Here is a 14,966-nt window from a genome sequence, read left to right as displayed (position 1 = left end):
GTTGGGATGGGATCTGTGAGAGCTGACAGGGAAAAGACATGGGACAGGGAAACACCTCCCAGGAGGAAAATCTCCCGGCAGCAGAGCTATGATCAGGGAATGAGAGGAAAGAGAAACCAGAAATGCTGTGGGAGGAAGGATTCAGAAAACTCTGTATGATCCCCTCCAATGCAGACCCCTTCCCCTGAGCAAGTGTCTCCATGGGAATGAAGTGTCCAAGCTCTCCTCTAACCCGTGGGGCTGTGGGCAAAGTAGTCTATGTGGCTGGGGAATGAGCTGACTCTCCCCTTCTGAGACACCATCACTAGGACACTTGGGTGTCTCCTTGGGGTGTCCTTCCAAGCACTGCGCTGCCCTCCAGGATGCCAGTCTGTCCTGGAGCATCCTGGTGTTACCTGAATGCCCAGTGGAGAAGCGCAGAGACGCTACGACCAAGGAAAGGCTGCTGGGTTTGCGAAACGAGCCATGTGTGTCCTTGGCGAGAAGTGGGGTGCTGAGACCTTGAGAAAGGGTGAGACGCTGAGCTCTCGGCAGTGGGTTTCTCTGCTCTCAGCAGCGCCTGGTGTCTTTTCAGGTCTACATGTGAGTGTGATTCCCCTCTGTCTCAGAAAGGCACAAGCAGAGGGCAGCTGGGAACAAGACAGAGGGACAGGCCAGCTCCCCTCGCTCTGCACTAACCCTCAGACAATCCCCTGGCCTGGCAGGACTCCCTTTGCTGTCCCTGAACGCAGCAGAAATGGTGAGGGTTTCTGAAATCCAAGAGAATCTCCTGCTGAGATGGGAGAGAGCTGTATAAGAACCTCTCTCCAACACTCTTGCAACTGTGGTTTCATGGCAATGGGAGTGCAGAGACTGACAAGCCCTTTTTTCACGAGGAGAGGTTTATCTGAGAAATTGGGACACCAGGACTGCCCACGCCATTCCCACGAATCTGCTGCTGCAGAGCAGGGCTGACTCCTGGGCATCCGGCGGGCAGAGGTCCCGCTCCTCCTGGCACACCTGGACAGAACCAACCAGAGCTCCAGCCACAGAGCTGAATGCAGATCTGACAGAAATGGAAAAGCAGAGCAGAGTGTGAGGTATGAGAACTGGTGTTGATTTTTCTCAGAAAAGTCTCCCCTAACTTGTCACTGTGCTTTCCTCCTTGTTCAGTGCTCCACACCAAAAGGCACCAAATGTCCAACAGCAGCTCCATCACCCAGTTCCTCCTCCTGGCATTCGCAGACACACGGGAGCTGCAGCTCTTGCACTTTGGGCTCTTCCTGGGCATCTACCTGGCTGCCCTCCTGGGCAACGGCCTCATCATCACGGCCATCGCCTGTGACCACCGCCTCCACACCCCCATGTACTTCTTCCTCCTCAACCTCTCTGTTCTCGACCTGGGCTCCATCTCTGCTACTCTTCCCAAATCCATGGCCAATTCCCTCTTAGGTACCAGGGCCATTTCCTACAAAGGATGTGTTACACAGGTCTTTTTTTTCTTTTTCTGTACTGTAGCAGAGTTTTATCTTCTCACTGTCATGGCCTATGACCGCTACGTTGCCATCTGCAAACCCCTGCACTACGGGACCCTCCTGGGCAGCAGAGCTTGTGTCCACATGGCAGCAGCTGCCTGGGGCAGTGGGTTTCTCTATGCTCTCCTGCACACGGCCAATACATTTTCCCTACCCCTCTGTCAGGGCAACACAGTGGACTAGTTCTTCTGTGAAATCCCCCAGATCCTCAAGCTCTCCTGCTCACACTCAGACTCCCTCAGGGAAGTTGGGCTTCTTGTGGTTAGTGTCTCTTTGTGTTCATCGTGCTGTCCTACGTGCAGATCTTCAGGGCCGTGCTGAGGATCCCCTCTGAGCAGGGACGGCACAAAGCCTTTTCCACGTGCCTCCCTCACCTGGCCGTCGTCTCCCTCTTTATCAGCACTGCCGTGTTTGCCTACCTGAAGCCCCCCTCCATCTCCTCCCCATCCCTGGATGTGGTGGTGGCTGTGCTGTACTCCGTGGTGCCTCCAGCCGTGAACCCCCTCATCTACAGCATGAGGAACCAGGAGCTCAAGGATGCCCTCTGGAAATTAATGACCAGGTTATTTTCTGCAGCAATAAACTGTCTCCTGCAAATCACTCATAATGTAATTCATTATACGCCTAGCCCGTCTTCTGTAGGTTTGGTTAGGGGTTAGGTAACTGTGTGTTAGGTTTGGTTGAGGGTTTTGGCTTTTTCTTACTTTTTTTTTTTTTAAAATTATAAACTTTTGTCCACAAATAAATGTCATTATTTGAGATTTTTTTTTTTACTACCTATCTATCCAAATTTCTGAGACTCACAGAGTCATGCCCAAAATCCTTCTTCTCAGGCCTTTTCTGCACGGGTAGAGCTGCAGGGGTAGAGCCTGAGCGCCGAGGAGGAGGGGAAAGAATCCCAGTACTTGCAGAGCACCAGCACTTGTTCTTTCCGGGGCTGCTCTATTTTCACTTCCACACTCGCCTTCTGAGCCCCTGTGTTGATCTAAGGCCTGAGTGCTCTGGCAGCTTGGTCATGGTGCTGCTGTGTAGCAGCTCTGTGATCACAGGCACGGAGAAGCAATGGGCACCTCTGAGAAAAAGCTCGTCTGCATAACAGAGTTTCCACCATGAAAGGGGATCTGCTCAGGGCAGCGCAGGAAGGATTAGGTCTTCTTCCACAGTTGCTGTCAAGAGCGTTCCTTCAAACGTGCCCTGGTGAGGGATGCCCAGTAAAGAGGTAAAGAGTGTGCGTGTGCAGGGTGAGGGCACACACAACAGTGTCCTTGCACAGCCACACCTCCAGGGACAGGACTGAAGGACCAGCAGAGCGGGGTCTGGTCTGTGCCTTTGTTTGCTGGACACCCCGGGGAAGCTGTCCCAGGGCAATCGTCACAGAACAGACACCTGAAACCACCATTTGCAGAACTGGACGCCTACGCAAACCCAGAGAGGATGTTTGTCTGCCTGTGGAGAGACACCGAATAACGAGGTCAGAAGTCCCTGTTTGCATGGTTCAGAGGAGATTTCGGCATGCACACCGTGTGCATGTGGGGACATGAACCCGAGAGAGCACAAACACCAGCAGCTGTTCTTAGAAATGCCTGAAAGTGCTGTGGGACAGGCCGTGTCCCTTCATTGGAGAGTAACGTCCCCTGGGAAACCCCCTGAATGCAGCACTGGGATGGGCTTCCTTGACCCCAGGTCCCTGTGTCCATTCCTCACGCCGTGGGGCATCTCAGAGAGGTGCCGAGCAGGGAGACACAGCGCGGGGCTGAGGTGCTGCCGGCCTCTGGGAGTGGCAACAGGAGGCCATGGAGTCTGCTGCAGGGCCTCTGCCCGTGCCAGGGAAGGACTCGTGTCTCTGAGCAGCCCTGCCAGAGCCCTGACAGTGCCGGGTGTGTCTCCAGGAACACCTGTGTGCTACCTCACCCTCCCCTCTCTTCATGGCCTGGCCCTTTGATTACACGGTGTGACAGAAGCACCTCTGTGGAGCATCTCCCCTGTGCAGTCCGAAAGGGTTCTGCAGGCGTGAGCGGCATTGCCCTCTAGAAGATGGCATTTCTCACCTCTCACAGAGCACAGAGCACGTCTAGGGAGTAGGAATGCAGTGAGAGGCACACACCCTCCATGTTTCACCTCTCTGAACGTCCTTCACGATATTTTTAAGCACCTGACAGAGAAGCAAATGTCTTCAGAAATAGGTGGGCTGGGCTGTTTGCACCAATGCTGAAACTCTCCTGATGTGAAACCATTACATTCATCATGGACTTTGTTTTCATAACCTCTTTTTAGACCCATTCTTCCCCTGCCTGCACTTGGAGGCAGCTCTCCTGCCCAGCATGGGCAGGCAGAAGGCCTTCTCCACCGGCTCCTCTGCCCTCCCTGGAGCCACTCCTTTCTGCGGCACCCCCACCACTGTCAGTGGGATGCCCAGAACAGCCCTCCTGAGAGAGTTTAACAAAGCCCTGTTTCAACACGCACCTCACCCCTGCTCGATCCTCTCATCTACAGCCTGAGGAGAAGGAAGGATGGGGGTTGGGAGGAACTGACAGAAACAGCTTAGGAAAGCTGTCGGCTGCCGAGAGATCCCGTTGGAGTCGTGGGCTTGTAGGAAGAAATCACTTCTGGTTTTCTTCTGAAGCGGCCCCCAAGGATCTGGACAGCGAGTATTGTGTCCTGGGCACTCCTCTGGCAGCGTGTCATAGTGAGAAGACTTTTGGTGTCATGGAGATGGAGAAGGCTGGCCAGTGCCATTGTGAGACCTCTCTCCAACACCTTGGAAAGGCCAGAGCCATCTGAGAGCCTTGGAAAAAGCAGAAATGAAACCAGTTTTCAAAAAAGCAGGAAGGAGGATTGGGACAATGACAGACTGGCCAGCCTCACCAGGGAAGGGGATATGACAAGTCCTCCTGCAGCCATCTGCAGGCGTTTGAAGGAAAAGAAAGGGATGGCAGAAGACATGTGGGAGGGAAAAGAAGGGGATGTTGTGTACCCGGACTTTAGCAAGGCCTTTGACATGGTCTTCTGTAGTCTCCTTATAGCCAGGTTGTTGACATATGGGCTGAAGAAGTGGACGATATGGTTTGTGGAAAGCTGTCTGAATAATGACAGAGGGACATCATCTGTGGTACAAAGTCCTTCTGGAACCCACTTACTAGTGGCATCCATCAAAGACCAGCCCTTGACAACTACTATGGAACATTATTATCTCTCCGTATGATGGCAGACAATGCGCTTTCACCTCCTTTGTAGATGATGCCAAGCTGGGGGAGCCCTTGAGGAATGTCACCCTGTTAGCACTGTTGGTAGCAGGAGAGTTGGGAAGGATGACTGTGGTGGGTTAAACATGGCAGGGCACGGAGGGTCGGAAGGGAGAAGCGTAGAGGGATGGCACCTTTGGGGAGGAGCGCACAGGAGAGGTGACCCAAAGCTGACTAACAGAGTACTCCATCCCACCTGCACCTTGCTCAGTATAAAAGCTGAGGGATCACAGGGCTCAGGCTCTTTTTTCAATGTTAGATGCCAGCTGGAGGAGCGGTGCCAGAGGAGGCTGGGAAGCAAAAGCGTGGTTGTGATGTGACAATTCACAGGAGGAACTCAGTGCCCTGAGCAAGAGTGGGGAAAACTGGAGGACGCAGGCGGTGCAGGGGCCCAACTGGCGAGCTCAAGGGGGGCAGGAATAGCAACCAGCTGCCTCGTTGGGGCAGAAGCAACACTCATTGCCCTCCAGGCGTGTCGTAGGGTAAAACGAGATGCTAAAAAGCCACCCACAAATGTTTTTTGGAGCTGCAGGGTGGGAGAGGAGCTGGGTGGGGGCCTGGCAGCCACCCGAGGTGCACCCAGTGCAGTTGCTCAAGGGGGTTCTTTGGTAGCACTAGTTCAGAGTCAGTCTGTGGCTGTATCTTGGGGGGTAAATAAAATTCATTGGAAACGAACTTGTAAGACACCAAGTACTTTGCTGCAGGAGTCTCACAGACGCAGTCCTGCACCTGGGAAGAGTGGAAAAGAAGTCCTCAGCCCCCCGACTGTGCCGGCCAAAGCTGTGAAGGGGCTCGCTGACAGCCCTGGGCAGGTTTTTATGCCTGGGGCTGGTGCGGCTCCAGGCAGAGGCGGGAGCTCTGTGGGCAGATGAGCAGCCCTTGGCCAGCAGTGCCTGGGGCAGCCCAACAGCTGCCAGCTGGTGGCTGCAGGAGGTGCCCCAGCTGTGGTGGCTGAGGGGCCACAGTGTGTCCCCGTGCGTCTGGGGGTGGCCCCTGTCACAAAGGGGCAGTGATGTGGCACCTGGCCACTGCTTGTGAGCTCACCTGGCCAGGGCTTGGCATCCTCAAGAGCGGGCCAGCCAAAGCTCCTTGGGCTGAGCTGGCCTTGGGACAACTCGGCTCCTGCCTTTGCCACTTGCTTGGCTGCTTTTTCACAACCATTCATCGTTTACTGCCCACTTCTCCTCACCTTCCATCCTCTTCTGAAGGTAACGATGATTTGACCTTCAGGACAGATCATACAGGAGGTAGATATGGGATCAAAGTGATGGCTGGTCTATGCCTTCGGAGCTTTAGGATGAGCTGTTACAGCTTTATAGGCTGGCCAGATACGCGCTATGGGTAGAGTTCCTATTTGCTAATTGTTATTTCTTCAACACATCCTAGGGTGGGTAAGTAGGGGTGGCAGTGTACTCTGAGGCTTTGGGCTCCGTCTGGAATGAGAAGAAGCCCATCCTGACGGATGCGGTAGGAAGAGAGACAGAAAAGGAGCACAGCGAAGGCAGCTGTTAAGGCAGCGGCTGAAGGCCGGTCCCTCCTGTGTCCAAGGGGGAAAAGTGTGGGGTGGAGAACCAGAGGGCTCTGCCGCTAATGGCAGCCAGAGGGAAGCAGCAGGTCCTCTTCAGAGAAGGTGACACCCAGTGCAGTCTTCCCAAAGGGCCTTGGTAACTGCTGTCAGTTGGAGTCCTGCGACAGGGACAGCAGGGCCGTCAGCTGCAGCTCTGCAGCGGCTGGAACTACCACTGAAACGGTGCTGGTGGCGGATGCTGTTCTCTGGGTTTAGTTTGGGATTTTTTGTAATTTATTTTGTTGAAGTGCAACTATTTCTTTGCACTCAGGTGTCAGGATTAGCACTGATCTTCTCTTTCTGGAGTATGACCTGGCATCCTTCATCATCCAGAGATTTCCCTGCTGTTCCTGAAGAGGAGCGATGGCCTCAATGGGGCCACCCATCACTCCTGTGAGTGCCGACTTCACCATCAGGCTTGGACTTTGTGAATCCCCAAAGGCAAGGGACGTGGCTGGTGCTCCGTCCCTGAATGGTGATGTACCGGCAATCGAGAGGGAATTCTGGGGTGAGTCAGTCATGACTTATGAGCCAGTTTTGACATCTCATGTCATGACTTCTCATCATGATGAGACATGAGGGATGCCCCCATCCATCCCCCATGTCCATTCAGCACCCAAGCACATCATCAAGGCCTTTCAGCCTTCAGTTCCCTGAGTGTGTTCTGCACTCCAGTTTGGGAAGAAAAGGCCTATTTTCACCCATGGCACTGAGGAAACTCCCTTTTATTGCAGAGATACCACAAAGGAGGCCAGCATTACCATGGTTCCATCCCATCTCCTGAGTGTTCCATCCCATCTCCCATGCTCAGTATAAAAGATGAGGAATCAAAAGGTCGGCTCTTTTCTTCAATGGCTCTCTTTGTTCAGTGACTGATGTCTGAGGAGGACCCTGTTTCTCTGACTTTGATCCTGACCTGTGTGTTCCTGAATCTATATCCGATATCCAGTTCCTATCTGGTGCTGAGTCCAGTCCTTGACTTCCCCAGTGCCTGCCATTGACATCTCCCTCGGAGCCTGAAAGGGTTTTGTGTGCATTGTATCTATTTCATTATTTCCTTTATATTTTATTATTAATATTTCATTAATGTAACTACTTCAATGAACTATTACTTTTTTATTACAGTAACCATTTTTTTCTAAACTCATAAATCTTTTATCTCTTTTCTGTGTCTCCTTGGAATGAGAGGTGGGGGAGAGCATCTGTCATCTCACCATTGGCCAATCTGCCCCAAACCACGACAGCCCTCCTGTCCAGCTGGTTTTTACCCATCTATTTATCCATCCATGCAGACCATAGTGTGCTGACATTGAACATTGTGGGGGATGATGCTGAAAGCCTTGCTGACTTCCAGGTAGAAGACAATCATTGCTCTTCCTTGCCCAGAAATCCTCTCCTTTCTTCAGAAAACGTAAAAAGGATGGCCAGGAAGAAGCTACCTTGGGTAAATCCAGGGTAAATCACCTTCTCTTTCAGACACCCAGAAAGGGGTGTCACAGGGGGGCACAGCCTTCTGTTACCCTGCTCATCCTTTGGGCCTTTTTGCAAGGTGCATGCAATGTTTGGGTTCTTACAGTAATCAGGGAGTTCCCTCAGACTCCGTGACCTTTCAAAGATGATGGAGAAGGGCCTCACGGTGACACCGTCCTGCTCGCTCAGGTCCTTGGGAGCCTGCCCCTCCAGCCCCATAGGCTGGTAAGGACTATGTTTGCCCAAGTGACACCTGAATTGATCCGCATTCACTGCTGGTTATTTTCTTCCAGACTCCTGCCTTGAGGAGCAAAGGGCTGAGAGACCTTGCTGGGGAAGACTAAGGCAAGGGGGATACAGTATCTCATATTTCTCTACACCTGTTCTTACTAAATTCTGCAGTGGCCACAGATAATCTTTGGGTTTTTTCTTGCATTGGTCTGGAAGTACTAAGAGATCCTCTTGATGTCCTCGAAGCTCTTGCAAGGGTCAACACTAGGGAAGCTTTGGCTCCTCTAAAGCCATCCCTATTTCTAAATTCCTGCATCAGTCCTTGCATCCACGTTCCTTCCTTAGCCAAGCTGCTCTCCTGAAATGTCTGGTTGTTTTCCGGCTTATGAATGTCGACAGTTCTTATGCTTGGAAGATGCTTCTCTGAAAGACCAACTGTACTGAGCTCTGCTGCCTTTGAATACTGCTGCCCATGGGCCTACCACTGAAAGTCCCCTGAAGAGGCTAAAATCTTCTCCCAGTATTTCATGGTCCCTACAGCCAAAGCTGACACTGGTTTTCGCATCCCTGATCAGCACTTCCTCTTTTGCAAGGACTGGATTGGAGTGAGCATCACCTTTGTTGGTCTGCGCCTGTGCAAAGAAGTTGTCCAAAGAGACCCCAACACCAGCTGGACAGTATGCATCCTGCCATGCTCACCTGCCAGTGAGTGTCATTAAAGTCTCCAATAGCACTTGGGGTCATGGAGTGGGAGTGATGGGTGGCCCCATTGCGGCCATCGTTCTTCTTCAGGAAGATGTTTTTTATTCAAGTTTTCTATTTTTCTATTTTAGCTAGTTTGGTTATCCATAGGGAGGGGGGAAATGTAGGTAGTTAGGGTCTGGCGGCCGGAAGATATCGCGCTGTACGGAAAGATAGAGCCCCTCTCCCAATAGTGGTTAGTTTATGATGTGAGCAGACGGAAGGGACGTTGTAAACTCGAGCTATATAAGGCTGTGTCACTTACTAATAAACGCCATTTGCCGTCCACCACATTGGTGTCTGCGAGTCGATAGACCGAGCGGCCTGTGATTGGTCGCTGTGCTGTTCCTGAACCAGGTCGCCACGCCAACCCCAGGCAACACGATACTGTGAAGTCCGTGTTCTTTATTCAGCTTTCTTGTTGCCCTTGATGCCTCTGGCCAGATTTGACTCTCTCTGGGCTTTGGCTCTCCTGACATGATCCATGGCTGCTTGGACAATTTCTCTGTATTCCTCCCAGGCTACCTGTCCTTGCTTCCACCTTCTGTAGGCTTCCTTTTTCTTTGATTTACCCATGGTAAGTCCATGCTGATGGTTCTTAGCACAGCTGCCAAATGGGCCACACTGATGCACAAGTGGAGCTGGTACTGCCAAGAGGCAGAGCTGGTCAGAGATGTGAAGACCAGTCTCAGCCTTGGCTGTAGTGACCATCAAATGGTGGTCTCCCAGATCTCCAGGGGAACAGGGAAGGAGAGGAGCAGAGCACAGGCCCTGGACAGTACGGAAGGAGGCCTACTGAGGGCACTGGCAGGTGGGCTCCCATGGAAACCATGTCAGGGCCCTGAAAATATCCACAGGCCTTCATGGCCCTGAGCAGCTTCACCTGGGGCCTCCTCCCACCCCTCTGTCCCTCAGCTCAGGATCCCCTTTAAGCCCAGGCCTGAGGTTCAGCCCCAGCTTGATCTACGCTGTAGGTGTAAAGGTTCTCCAGACACAGCCTTGCCTGTCCATGGACCTTGTTGGTTTGCTCTTGCAGGCTGACTTCCCAGCTTGATTCTTTATCGGGTGGACCACGAAAGAACTGCCATTCACTGAGCGGCCCTCCAAGTGCCAGACCCCAGCTGATTCACAGGGGCCTAGGGCCTTTCTGCTTTCTTTCTTCATGTCACTTGGTCAGGTTTGGGGAGGAGAGGAAGAAAAGCATGTGAGGTTTCTGGGTGCCAATGCTGAAAGTGGGAAGCAGAGGCATCCCATGTGAAGTGATGTAAAGGCTAGGCTAGTTCAACACTCTTATTTTCAACTCCTTTCTTGGAGGCCTTCAACCTTCCACAGGAATCTGGAAGCTCTGAGATCCCTCCATCTCACTCTCTTTTAGCAATTAAGTTGATAGTAACCAAGCCAGAGGCTTTGTTTCCATTCTCTTTACAGCCTAAATCACCACTTGGTCTGGAGATGTGGAGAAGTTTGTAGAAGAACAAGAAAGACAAGAAAGTGGCTGCTCCCAGGAATCTCAGGAGGCATGGCATACTGGTAGCTTTGTTCAGGAAGCTGGTCAAATGCCTCAAGGCACAACCAATGCTGGTCAAATGTTGCTCAAGTCTTTATCCCGTAGGAGATGGAAAACATCCAAGGACAGAGATGGCACAATGTCACTGGGAAACCTCCTGCAATGCTTGGATGCCCCCACAGAGAAAAAGATTTTCATTTTCTTTGTCCTGAACCTTCCTTATTTCAACATCTGACCATTGTCTATTAACCTCCTGCCAAGCACCACTGTCACAAGCCTGGCTCCATGGCCCTGAAAATGTCCCCATAGGGACACACAGGCTGCTATGAGCTTCCCAAGACCTTCCCTTCTCCAGGCTAAAGAAGGCCCTTCCCCTTCAGCCCCTAAGCATCTTGGTGGCCAACCGCTGAACTCGCTCCCAGCTATCACAATCTTCCTTGCTGTGATGTGTTGACCATGGCCAATAGCCAATAGCCCAGCAGCCACACAGTCGCTCACACTTTCTTCCCCCTTCACAAGTGGGACAAGGAAGAAATAAAGTGTGAAAAGTTTGGGGTCAACATAACAATTTAACTGGTGAAGAGAAGAGATTAAAAAAAATCTCAACAAGTGAAACGGAGACCATCACTCAACACCTCCCACAAGCAGACTAATGCCCAGCCAGTCTCCAAGCAGCAGACTCCTTAAACAATAAAAAACCCCACCATCTTCCTCCTGTGTCTCAAGCTTTTATTCCTGAGCATGAGGTCATATGGTATGGAATATGCCTCTGGTCAGTTTGGATCAGCGGTCCTGGCTGGGTCCCCTCTCAACTTCTTTCTCACCTCCCACCTACTCACTGGAGGGAGCAGAACAAAGAAACAGAGAAAGCCTTGACACCATGCAAACTCTGTTCAGCAATACCCAAAACACTGGAGTCTTCTGAGTTTTCTCAAGTCCCACGGGCATAGGAAACAGCCATCCTCCGGGACTTCTTGTGGTCTGGTCCAGAAGAGAAGCCGTGCTGGGCTGGCCTTTTTCCTTTAGGAGCGGTAGACCAGCAGCCCATGGAGGACCCCGGTGGAGCAGGCTCCTGGCAGGACCTGCTGCCCAAGGAGAGGAGCCCATGCTGGAGCAGGTTTTGCAACAGGACCTGTGGCCTGTGGGGGACCCACACTGCAGCAGTCCACGCCTGAAGGACTGTACCCTGTGGAAAGGATCCACGCTGGAGCAGTTTGTGGAGAACTGCAGTCAGTGGGAAGGACCCACATTTGGGCAAGGTCAGAAACGAAGTGTTATGAACTGACGGCAACTCCCATTCCACAACCCCCCTGTGCTACTCGGGGCAAAGGTAGAAGAGTTCAAGTGACCATGAAATGATAGAGTTTTCAATTCTTGGTGAAGTGAGGCGGGGAGCCAGCAGAACTGCCACCTTGGATTTCCGAAGGGCAGACCTTAACCTGTTTAGGAGCATGGTTGAGAGTGTCCCTTGGGAGGCAGTTTTGAAGAGCAAAGGTGCCCAGGAAGGCTGGTCATACTTCAAGCAGGTGCTCTTAGAAGCACAGGAGAAGGCCATCCCCATGTCCCGAAAGACGAGCCGACGGGGAAGAAGGCCAGCCTGGCTAAATAGAGAGCTTTGGCTGGACCTCAGAAAAAAAAGGAAGGCTTACATTCTCTGGAAAAGGGGCTTAGCAACTTATGAGGATTATCAAGATATAACAAAGCTATGCAGGGGGAAGATTAGAAGGGCCAAAGCTCAATCAGAACTCAGCTTGGCCACTGCAGTTAAAGACAACAAGAAGAGATTTTTCCAGTATATCAACAGAAAAAGGAAGACTAGGGAAAATATAGGCCCACTGATGAATGAGACGGGTGCCCTAGTGGTGGAAGACACAGAGAAGGCGGAGTTACTGAATGCCTTCTTTTCTTCGGTCTTCACTGATAAAGCCGTCCCTCACGCATCCCATACCCTGGAGGCAAGGGGGAAGGTCGGGAGAGAGGAAGACTTTCCCTTAGTTGAGGAGGACCGGGTCAGAGACCACTTGGCCAAGCCGGATGTTCATAAATCCATGGGCCCTGACGGGATGCACCCGCGAGTGCTGAGAGAGCTGGCAGATGTTATCGCTAGACCACTCTCCATCGTCTTTGAAAAGTCATGGGGAACAGGAGAGGTGCCTGAGGACTGGAGGAAGGCTGACATCACTCCAATCTTCAAAAAAGGCAAGAAGGAGGACCCAGGGAACTACAGGCCGGTTAGTCTCACCTCTGTCCCTGGGAAGGTAATGGAGCGACTCATTCTGGATGTCATATCCAAGCACGTAGAGGAACAGGAAGTTATTGGAAGTGGTCAGCATGGATTTACCAAGGGCAAATCATGCCTGACCAATCTGATAGCTTTCTATGATGTTATAATGGGTTGGCTGGATGAGGGGAGAGCCGTAGATGTCATCTACCTTGACCTTAGCAAGGCTTTTGACACTGTCTCCCATAACATCCTCATTAGGAAGCTGAGGAAGTATGGGCTAGATGAGGTGACGGTGAGGTGGATCGAGAGCTGGCTGAGTGACAGAACTCAGAGGGTTGTGATCAGCGGCACAGAGTCCAGTTGGAGGCCTGTAACCAGTGGTGTCCCTCAGGGGTCAATACTTGGTCCAATTTTGTTCAATATATTCATCAATGACCTAGATGAGGGGACAGAGTGTATCCTCAGCAAGTTTGCTGATGATACCAAGCTGGGAGGGGTGGCCGACACTCCAGAGGGCCATGCTGCCATCCAGCGTGACCTGGACAGGCTGGAGAGCTGGGCAGAGAAGAACCTAATGAGGTTCAACAAAAGCAAGTGTAGGGTCCTGCACCTGGGAAGGAAGAATGCCAAACACCAGTATAGGTTAGGGGCAGACATGCTGGGAAGCAGCTCTGAGGAGAAGGACCTGGGGGTCCTAGTAGACAGCAAATTATCCATGAGCCAGCAGTGTGCCCTTGTCGCCAAGAAGGCCAATGGCATCCTGGGCTGCATAGGGAAGAGTGTGGCCAGTAGGTCGAGGGAGGTCATTCTCCCCCTCTACTCTGCACTGGTGAGGCCACAACTGGAGTACTGTGTCCAGTTTTGGGCTCCCCAGTTCAAGAGGGACAGGGAACTACTGGAGCAAGTCCAGCGTAGGGCAACCAAGATGATTATGGGACTGGAGCACCTCCCTTATGAGGAAAGGCTGAAAGAGCTGGGACTCTTTAGCCTGGAGAAGAGAAGGTTGAGGGGGGACCTGATTAATGTTTACAAGTACCTAAAGGGTGGGTTTAAGGAGGACGGAGCCAGGCTCTTTTCAATGGTTCCCAGCGACAGGACAAGGGGCAATGGGCACAAGCTAGAACATAGGAAGTTCCGTTCAAATACACGGAAAAACTTCTTTACGGTGAGGGTGACAGAGCACTGGAACAGGCTGCCCAGGGAGGTTGTGGAGTCCCCTTCTCTGGAGATTTTCAAGACCCGCCTGGATGCAGCCCTGAGGGATGTGCTTTAGGTAATCCTGCTCTAGCAGGGGAGTTGGACTAGATGATCTCTAGAGGTCCCTTCCAACTCTGAAGATTCCGTGATTCCGTGAGTTAGGAATGAAGTTGAGCCTGGGAAGAAGGGAGGGAGAGAGGGGGGAAGGTGTTTTGAATTGTGTTTTATTTCTCACTGTCCTATTCTGTTACAATCAATTGGAAATACATTTAATGAATTTTCCCAAGTTGGGTCTGTTTTGCCCATGGCAGTAATTGGTAAATTAATTGGTAAACAAATGATCCTCCGAGTTTATTGCTATTGACAAACGTGGCAAGAGTGCCCTCATGCACAAATGCAGTTACTACATCGTGAAGGCAGTCAGGTTGGCGAGGCATGATTGACCCTTGGTAAGTCCATGCTGATGGGTTTTCGACACGTTCTGCTGTTGGTGCCCACAAATGTCACCCAAGAGGACTCCAACTGATGGCCCGCTCCTCACCGATGTGAGCCTGTGCAGCCTCTGGTTCCCTGGGGTGCAGTGTTGGATTCTTCCAAAGACGGGTGCACCACTTGCTTGTCCTCTCTCACAAGAGACCTCTGCCAATCCCATAACCTCTCAGAAAGGATATTCCAAAGAAATATTGATCTTCCCTGTGACGCCATTACAACTATTCTCCCTGTTACACAGTGCAGTTAGCTTCTCTAATTTTTTGTCTACTTGTCCTGATACAGTGACCATTTCTAAAGTCACCTTTTCAGATCCAGACTGTCTAGGCAAAGGCCCTTTCCGTAATTCTTCAGTTTTCTTCTCCATTTACTCTTTGTTCATCCAGGTACCTCTCGCCCACGCTGCTGCTTTCACCTTCAGGGACTGAACAGCCTGACTGTCTCTCAACAGTCTAATTGCCTCCTTAGCCAGCTCTTTAATTATGTTTATATCTATCGTTTTTTATCTAACTACCTAAGTTTATCCCTTGTAGAAATCAACTTCATTAGTGGTAGCTTGTACTTAGCATATGATTACAGAATATCATTTATTGTTTATGAAAACTGATTGTGCTTTACTTTTCTTTTCTGAAGAATGGGGAAAATTCTCCTGTGCCTGGGTGCAGCCAGGTCTCTAAGGGGCTCAGGTGGGAGATGGTGCAATGGAGCTGTAACCTGCAGCTGCAGAGACCAGTGGAGAAGTCTGATGCAAGGAGCAGTGATGCAAGTCCCAGGTGGGCAATGT

The sequence above is a fragment of the Rissa tridactyla genome, unplaced genomic scaffold (genome assembly GCF_028500815.1).
Source record: "Rissa tridactyla isolate bRisTri1 unplaced genomic scaffold, bRisTri1.patW.cur.20221130 scaffold_29, whole genome shotgun sequence".
Classification (NCBI taxonomy): domain Eukaryota; kingdom Metazoa; phylum Chordata; class Aves; order Charadriiformes; family Laridae; genus Rissa; species Rissa tridactyla.
Note: the sequence above shows the minus strand (reverse complement) of the source record.